The following is a 9197-nucleotide window of genomic DNA, read 5'->3' as shown; positions in this document are numbered from 1 at the left end:
CCCGGGTGGGTGGGCAAGAGATTTGTGTGTCTTCGGTAGAAAATTGATGGTGGGGACGATGTGACAAGAGGGAACAAGAAATGTAACTAGATCCTCCTCAAGAAGTCCATTATCAGCCCACTTGGTGCAGAGATTATTTAATTCTGACTGTATATCATAAAAGGGATTTTTGAGTAATTTGGCATAACACAGTCGGTCCCTAAATTGGCGGTTGGCTTCAGAAACATAATGGACTCTATCTTGGATCATGATATTAGACCCCTTGTCAGCCTGCTTAATGACAATATTGGGCAGGTTTTGTAATTCACCTATGGCCTTTAATTGTGATGCAGTGAGATTATATTTAACTCTGTCAGTGCTAGTCCGTAGTTTTCTCAAATCACTGACACACAAATCATAAAAGGCTTCCAAACAACCACCCACAGGGAACTGCGGATTGAATCTGGATTTGTTCTTGAGCTTTGTATGTACATCCCAGCAGGGGTCAATGTCAAAATCAGTCAAATCAGCATTAACAGGATCGAACTGGGTGTCTTCAAGACTGGCAAGATCCAAAAGCGATGGAATATCAGAAATGAGGAGGTTGGTACGGCCAGTCCGAGGTACAGAAGGCTTCATGACATTGGGGTTTTGAATGAAAAATTTCCTGAGCTTGATCTTCCGAAAGAATTTGTCAAGATCTAAACGTGCTTGAACATAGTCAAAAGCCTTTGTGGGGCAAAAATTAAGCCCATGAGAGAGAACCGAGGTTTGCGGCTTCGTGAGTATATGGGAGGACAGATTAATTATTTGGCACATCTTCATTCTATTGGTGGTTATTTTTTCGCTCCAGAGCGCGTTGATCTGCCCTCCTGATTTGCACCCAAGCCGTTTCCCACGTCGGCCTCGGCGAGTCCTTTTCGAGGTCTCTGTCCTTTGCCTCTTCCTCTTGGCTTGCCCTGGCCTCTGCCACGTTTTTGATTTTTCCCATCTTGGCAGAGTAGCCGCATCTCGTCTAAAAAATTATGTTTGACGATAGGTTCCTCATTTTCCGAGACTGACACATCGGATTCAGATGAGGCTGTGCCAGGATCACCAGAAGCAATGGAAGCAGGCTTAATGACAGGTGTCCGCAAAGAATCAAATCGTTTGGCAAAGGTGAATATCCTGCCAGTTTCATAGTCAAGTTTGTCCCTTATGAATTTACGATGTTTACGCTCTTTGATGTCTTCTTCATATATAATAAGAACCTCATTGATTTTTGTGCGTAACTGCTTGCCCTCCTCTGTGCTGGGAACCTTATTGAGTTCTGTTTCCTTTTTGTCGAGTTCTTCAAGAGCCAAGCCACGATCAGATTTGGCATATTTTACCAAGATGGTAAGAAAATGGGCAGAACAGCCATTGCTGGCTTCCCCCCATTCTTGGAGCATGCGAGGATCTTGGTCCTCAAATGAGGTCATTGTCATGATGCGCAATCCTCGAGGAATACGTCCAACGTCCAAGTAGTTCTGCAGTGAGTGCTCCTCCCACCATTTTGAGATCTCCTTCTTGCGCAACCTCTCAATGTCTTTGAGTAAGGTGATCTCGGCACTATGATTCGAATTGGCCTTTTTTGCCCCAGTGGTGGGCAAAGAAATAGGCAACTCCTGTTGTTCGCTAAACAAATCCTTGGCCTGAATGAGCCGAGCTGCTACCCAGGCATCCTGCATGTTTAGGCCACTATAAGCCAAGCCGTAAAAAAAGTGTTTTTAATGTATAGAAGCAAAAATAGCAAAAAAGACCTAGAAAAAGGCGAGCTAACATGTGCTAAGGTTGAGGTCAAGACCGCAGCATGCCAAGCTAGCGCCAAAGAGCGATATAGAATGTCAACAAAGAAAGCTGGTATGGAGTAAACAGAAGTACAATGCCATTCGAGTGAAAAACAAAGGAGAAAGGTAAGCACATGAGGAAGGCACCTACCGTATGGCCAAGGTCTACGTGTCCTCCGGCACGTTTCACCCGTGCCGACAGAAAGGGCTCCTCAGGCTTATCTCCCAGGCGGGTACAACTTAAATCCAATAGGCAGTAGAAGTCTGTAACCAGCGGCAGCGGATCCGCTTAGAAAGCGCCCCCAAATAGAAGCGTGCCAAAATGGTAGAAATGGTGCAAGTTCAACACGGTGCGCACCGTGTAAGAAAATATTTTTAAAAAAGAGGAGAAAGTGAACCGCACTCTCCACGGTCAATTAAGACCAAAATCCATATATATATATATATTACTTACAGGTTTTACATGGGACTGTGCCCGTCAATATGAGAGCTATGTTTACTCTCTGTGGCCTGCAGGAGCTCTTTGTTTGCTAATCGCGGTTCGCGATCTCATAGAACATTGTGCTTTAATGTACTGAGCAGATTATAGTCTTTGGACTCTGTAATATCATAGATATATGCGTATGCTCACGAAGCGATCGATTGAAAGGATTTATCCTTCAGCAACAGTCAGTGGAATGAAGGGAGCGCCGGAACTACGTGGTCCCGTCGCGCTCGCTCTTCCGTGGCCGTTCTGCCGTCTACGGGATTCACCTTATGGTTGCGGTCGCCGGAGCACCAGCCTCGTCGCGCCAGCAACTCTTGATCCCATGAAATGCGGATAAGCTCCCTCAAAGCCTCTGCGCGGAGCGCGTGCGTGCAAGTCTGTCCCTATAAACAAACATACATTAAAAGATATTAGCATGAATGTAGTAAGAGTAATTAAAAAAGGTCTTAACTCGCTGCCGAGCAGCAAAAAAAGAGGAAGTAGAGGAGAAGGTGCAGTGTGGTCATGGGTATGGACTGGACTGACGTGGTCAGTTTGAAGCACAATAATATCAGGATTACCAAAGACTCTGTTTCAATGTATATTGTCGTTTTTTTTATAGCTTTGTTATCAGTTATATTATTGGTTGTCATTTTGCTGCTGGGGTAGTAAAATTGAAAGAGAAGCATAATCCGAGTCTCCGGTCTTGACATAGAATCGCATAGCTCTCAACTTACACGCTTTTGGCGGGTGTCACCCGCCTTGTAAACAGCTGACTCACCCGCCAAGCCTCCTGCACGCCCATTCATTTCAATGGGCCTCTCACCCGCCAAAAATAAAATCGGGTGTTTTCACCCGCCTTTGCGACACAAATGGTTGAGAGCTATGGAATCGGGATACATACATTTTCCAATAGGAATGCATTGGGGGTACAATTATTTTAGGCGCGAGTACGTGGATAAATCGGGAGTCTCCCGCCTAAATCGGGAGGGCTGACATGTATGAATATGTATATCGGGTAACAAAAACTGCCAGTTTGTCTTTGAATATTAAGCGTAAACAGTTCCTAGTTATACAGGCTGGAATCTGAAGGATTTGCTTTTTCAATTATTTTTGTTGCATAATGCCCCCCTTTGTCCCCCTGAGCCTTTTCCCAACTTGCTCCTGAATGAACTCTGCAGCTGAGGCAAGTGACACCATAGAATTACTTTATGCCTTCCAAGTAATTTAAAATGTGTATATATATCCCCTCTGTTGCTGCATGATTGCTCGCGCAGTCTTGGGAAGGGTGGGGCTGAAAAGATGGGACGCTTTGGTCTTATCTGTGGATTGCTCTGTTTTGCCTTTCTCTGCTTGTCGTGTTTGTCCGTCCTCTATGTCTGCTCTGCTCAATTCTTTTTCTCTGCAAAGGGTGCCGCTTGCAGGGTTACTGTGTTCCTTCACTTTTATTCCAAGAAGGGGGCTGCTGCAGTCCTTTCTCCATGTCGGTGCAAGTTTACACCGCCATGTTGTGGGATACGCATGCGCGTTTCTATCGGTATCTCGGAAGCTTTCAGAGGTGCTGCCGGAGGCGTTGAGAGCCGCGGAGGATACCAAGAGCCGCGCCCTCCATCCCCGCCCGTCCCACCCCCCCCTCCAGTGCGGGACTTGGAGCCTACGCCCTAGCCACCGCCTGTCCCGCACAGCCATCCTCGGATGCTGGAGATACATGGGCAGGGTAGAGCATTCAGCATCTGGTGAGTACTGCTCTGCGGAGCTCAGTAAATGTTTAAAGGGAGGCTCGCTGATGGGGGAGGTGGATATGGGTTGTGGGCTAGCTAATCGTCTTGCTGAAACATTTTATGGTGTTGCATGTGATGCGATCGATCTCTGTGTTGTATTTGGGTGTCATATAGTGGTTGTATGTGTGCGTTGGTGGTCCTTATGTTTTTTGGTGGGTGTTGGTGAATGTGTGCGTAGTGGCGGGGTGGTGATCATGTTTTGGGATTCTGGTGATTGCGTCTAGGGACGGACAGGGTTTTGGGTTGAATGTGGGCACACGCTATGATGTGGGAGAAGGAGGAGACTGTCATTGGGGCACTTTCTCCCCCAGCCCTGTGCTTTCATTGTTTAAGGTAGCCTGGAAGTTGTACTCTGGTTTACCTCTGTTCCTGAAGCCAATAATGTATAAACGGAAAGCTAGCCCTGGGAAAGCGGTACTCTAGTGACATGTATAGTCCGTTATCTGGTCTTGTAAGGGCGCACTGTCCGCTGGTTGTTGGGATCGTGGGGAACCGTGTGGCCCATTGCGGTTTCAAGCATGTAGGCGGCAGTGGCGGGGGGTGGGCGAAGGTCGGTAGCTGTGGCAGTGGTCTGTGGCTGAGGTGTTGGTTTGCTGCTGTATGAGAGGTGGGGATGGCAGTTGTGGAGGCAGCAGTGACGGGGAAATAGGTAGTGGTGGGCAGCAATGTTGGGTGTGTGGGGCTGTAGGGGTTGTGGAGACAGTGATGGAGGTTGCGGGGGGCTGCAGTGGTGGGTGGGGGGCTACTGTTGCAGGTGATGGGGCAGGGAGTGTGTGGGACATTGATGGTGGGGGAGGGGGGTGTATTGCACAGGGATGGTGACTGCAGGCAGTGTGAGTTGCACTGGCATGGAGGTTGCAGGGGGTGTGAGTTGCACTGGCATGGGGGTTGCAGGGGGTGTGAGTTGCACTGGCATGGGGGTTGCAGGGTGTGTTTTGCACTGGCATGGGGACTGCAGGGGGTGTGTGTTTTGCACTGGCATGGGGGCTGCAGGGTGTGTGTTTTGCACAGGCATGGGGGCTGCAGGGGGGTGTGTTGCACAGGGATCGTGCGTGGGGGATCTTGGGGGTGTACTTTAGGATATAAGTTATTGGGCTGTTAGGTTGAAGGGCTGAAATGGGGTGAAGTTGTATGTTTGCTTACGGAGTAGTATGATTTGAGTTTGGTATGCCTGTGACGTTGAACTCTGAAAGGAATGGCACTGTGATTTGATAACCAATAGTGGGCGCTGCATTATTTATGCATTTTTATGTTTTTGTTTGTCCAGTATATGATATCATAACTGTTTTCTCGGACTAAGATGTAAACAAAGGTGACACGTGGGAACGGAATGGCAATTCCCTCTTTCATATGGCTTCAACATAGCTTTGGGTGCGGCTGAGCATGCTCAGACGTGCTTCTTGCATACCTTAGTTTGTGATGAAAAAGTATCAAGTCTTCTTGGTTTACACATCTACTTTCAAAATAGGCACTTCTGCGTTTTTCCCCAGATGTTTGATAAGGTAAAGTTACGTGTAGTAGCGCAGCCAAGTAATAATCACGGAACTTTTCCTATCAAATAAACTTGTTCCATTTGTGAAATATATGCTTCGTTTCTATAAGTGTGGGGATTCAAAAATCTGGCTATTAAAGATGATGTATTGGCACTTCTTCAGCTTGCAAATAAAATAAATGATTGAATGCACCTTCGTTTGAGTAAAAACAGAATTTGGAATGGAATTTGTTTGCCCTTTCCAAGAGCAGGTATGACGAGTAACGTACCTTTTTAGCAATGTTTCTGTACCCTAGTCTTTGTATTTTTAATAATTAGTCGCATTCAGAGAGAGAGACCTATTGGTTTGAATGGGGATTAGAACATCTGTGGTGTCTGTCAGCATGTGCGGTGGTAACTGTTTATATATGGAAACTGGAACCAGAAACAAGGGATACATTTTATAATGGAAAACATAACTACAAATAACCAGAGAACTCCCAAAAACTCACTAACCACTTATTTCCCACACTCCACAACTACAACACACACCCAGAGGGCTAGTGAATGAACCCACCAAAATGCGCAAACTGCACATCCCTTTAACCAAGCTGCAAACCCAACCATCAGTTACAGCAAACAATCAAAGACACTGACTGCCCTTCCAGACCAACACGCTCAGTGCGCAAAACAAAGCACATCTAGAAAGCTCAGACGCCAGTGGCCCCTGGATCTGCATGCATCAACAAATGAGCACAACCACTATCCCATCCCTCTCTCGCTCATTAACCAACACTACCCATTTTTATTGCAGAGCCATTTGAAAGCCTGAATCCCATGAAAATGGTAGCAGTGCGTGGTATAAATCCACATGTGTAACTCTTGTCCCAATTAGGTCCGGACCAGGTGGAGTTACATGATCCCAAGCGGGTAGACCTAGGAACATAAAGACACAGACACAAGGGGTGGTATAAATACTCTGTATGCTATGTCTTGCTTTTATGGGGAAACCTTTTCTTTCTGAAATAAAGTTCATTTGGTTTGATTTGACACCAGGGGCGCTATAAATACTGTATTTAATGTGTGCATGCAGTTCTTTGAAGTGGGAGTATTTTACTCCCTATTTTTTTATTTTTAAGTTGGGAGTGAAATGCTTTTTTAGGGAGTAAATGAAGTCCCATTCCTAACGAGAGTATTTTCTAAGCGAGTAAACAAAAATGTTTGTAATATCCTTGCACCTTCATTCATGCACATTAAGATCAAATTTTACCGCTTTGGATCAGGCTGTAATAATGTTGTTTTCCTGATGCAATATGTGCACTACTATTCCAAACATATCCACAGAGCTCTTTGGGTGGCAGCAGAGTGTACAGCCCCCATATGTGTTTCCTATTTTTTGGTTGGTAATATTTTTACTCCCTATTTTTGTTTTTGGAGTATTTGCCTATTTATTTTTAGGGAGTAACTCAATGGACTATATTATCTGGCCCCTCTATGTGGCGCTTGGAACATTGGGGGCCAAAAACACCATGTATGGGCCACCCCCTGGTGTTGGTGAGTGGAATAGCCTAGAAGAGAACACTTAAAAAAAATAGAGAGACCTAGAGAAAGAGACGAAGGGACAAAGGTTTCTTGGGGACCAGAGTCTTTAGTCTGGGTGGCGTGTTAAGGAGATTGGTCTGGGGCCAGCGGTAGTGACACTGTTCTCCCCCTGCCCCTTTCTGGAGAAAAGGTTTGCATTTGGGCTAATTTGCATATCCACAATGCATTGCTATTGTGGCTCAGAACTGGAGGTGAACTTCCAGCGATGGGTGCTGTGGAGTGCGTGACTGTTCGAATGGTACTTTCACATTTATTTGAGGTGAAGTTATTATTTTTTTTCACACCTTCTTAAACCCACCATAACGTTCGTGGGGTGTGTGTGTATGTATATTAGCTGCCTCATTGGAGACTATAAGTGTAAGATCAGCTGGTTGATTCTGTGTCAAGACCCGGAGGCTTGGATTATGCTTTACTCTCAACTTTACTTGTCGAGCAGCATCATTTAAAACAATAACAGTAACATATCACAAATGCAAAACGAGCAACTCCAATCTCCATATGTTTTGAGTCTTTGTAGTCCTTAATGGTGTTGGTCCTTCCAAACATGTGACCTTATTTAACCAATAGTCGCTGTCCATCCCTATAAATCCTGTCCACCATCTTAAGAACTCCTCTTTCGTTGCTGCTCGGGCAGCCAGTTAAGTGCACTACCTTTTTATATTCTATTTAATTTGAGCAAAGTGAATTGTTTGCATTGTGCGCAGCTAGCAGAGCCAGGGCAACACAAGCAGATAGTGAGAAAGTTTCGCTGAGCTTACCCGCAGGCGAGGAAGTAAATTGTTTACTTGTGTTAGTCACGGTTTGCGACGGGATAGAGCTCTGGCGTCTGCAACGTTTCTTTTTCATTGTAAGGGGGCACTGCGGTCACGGAAGTGATCCGAGTGCGATGGGACTAATTAGAGTTCCGGCGCGCAATGTTATTGCTCCGTGACCGTTAGGTAGTGTGCAACACCCCGGAGTAGTCTGAGCGAGACCGCCCGTGACCGGTTGAATGCGAATCGTTCCTCATGTGGAGACTGTGAGCCTTTTTCTGCGTATGCTCTATGAACTAATCCGCACCATCTGGTGGCCAAAAGTTATTCTCGCAGCAAAGATAAAACTAAGTGTGTGACGGTCCCTGAAAAATCGTTGTGGCAAAGGACAGCCCGTGTTTTGAATATTATCACTGAATAATTTCCTTTGCCCATACATCGATATATCTGGACGGGTGCAGGCCCAAGAACTGTTCTTTGTATTTGGTGGCTAATCTCTCGTGGTGAATTGCTAAATGTCCAGCTCCATTGAAGAAGGAAAGGCCCAGATAAGCCAGAAAAGAATACAGCCCAGTATGGGGCAAGTGGTAACTGCAGTCTCTGGGAGCCAGTTTAGGACATGGATCCCACCAGTTGTCCATCATGGAGGACTGGCTGAAGTTCTCCAAGGGTATGGAGGAACTTAGAGGAGCGAGTGGACAGGGGAGAGAAAAAGGGGGGATAAAAGAAAGCCAGTTAGGCCAGAAATGCCCCCCGCACCCTGGGCTCGCCACAAAAAGGAAAGGGCCATAGGAAGGCAGTAAGTGTGAAAACAAAAATGCAGATGGCAGGATGCAACCTATGAAAGTTCAGAGGAGTACGACTACGCCCATTGGGGGAGCCAATCGTCTGAGGAAGTTGAAATGATGAAGTGGAGCGTGAAAGAGCTTCCAAGAAATATGAGGTAGAGGCCAAAGAGGAGGAAGCCGGACACAATTTTGACCCGACGCCTTGATCCACCCACGTTCCTCAGAATGAGTACTGGCTGCTAGAATAACAGTCTACATAAAGAAATGACTCGGGGGGCACCTTTGACAAAAGAAGCCAGGAATAAGCTAAGGGCAGAATGCCCAAGACCACATCTGCCTGAGGGGATAGCGGAGACCCTGGATATTGATGACCGCGTGATCACATTCATGGGGAGATATGTGAAGGACACTAAAAAAAAAAGGTTAGGACAGGTCTTGGCGTTAATGCCAGGACAAGATGCTGGATATGATTGGTCCATTAACTAAAATCATGGAGATGAAGGAGGGAAAAAAGAAGCCATAGATGGGGCCCAGAGAGCGATATGTTTAC

At 46.2% G+C, this 9197-nt stretch overlaps 1 protein-coding gene across 3 annotated transcripts in view; it reads left to right on the top strand.

Moving 5' to 3' along the window:
* Positions 1 to 3723: 3723 nt before the first annotated feature.
* Positions 3724 to 9197, top strand: part of EPN2 (epsin 2) — a 592428-nt gene continuing 586954 nt past the window's right edge. The window contains exon 1 of one of the 3 annotated variants that reach the window (XM_069645677.1): positions 3724 to 3989. The gene's annotated coding sequence lies outside the window, so the exon portion shown is untranslated. The remainder of the gene's footprint in view (positions 3990 to 9197) is intronic. The other 2 variants (XM_069645678.1, XM_069645675.1) reach the window with 2 other exon arrangements.

The sequence above is a fragment of the Ambystoma mexicanum genome, chromosome 2p (genome assembly GCF_040938575.1).
Source record: "Ambystoma mexicanum isolate Mex_15411 chromosome 2p, UKY_AmexF1_1, whole genome shotgun sequence".
Taxonomy (NCBI): domain Eukaryota; kingdom Metazoa; phylum Chordata; class Amphibia; order Caudata; family Ambystomatidae; genus Ambystoma; species Ambystoma mexicanum.
Note: the sequence above shows the minus strand (reverse complement) of the source record. Positions and strands in the feature narration are given on the sequence as shown.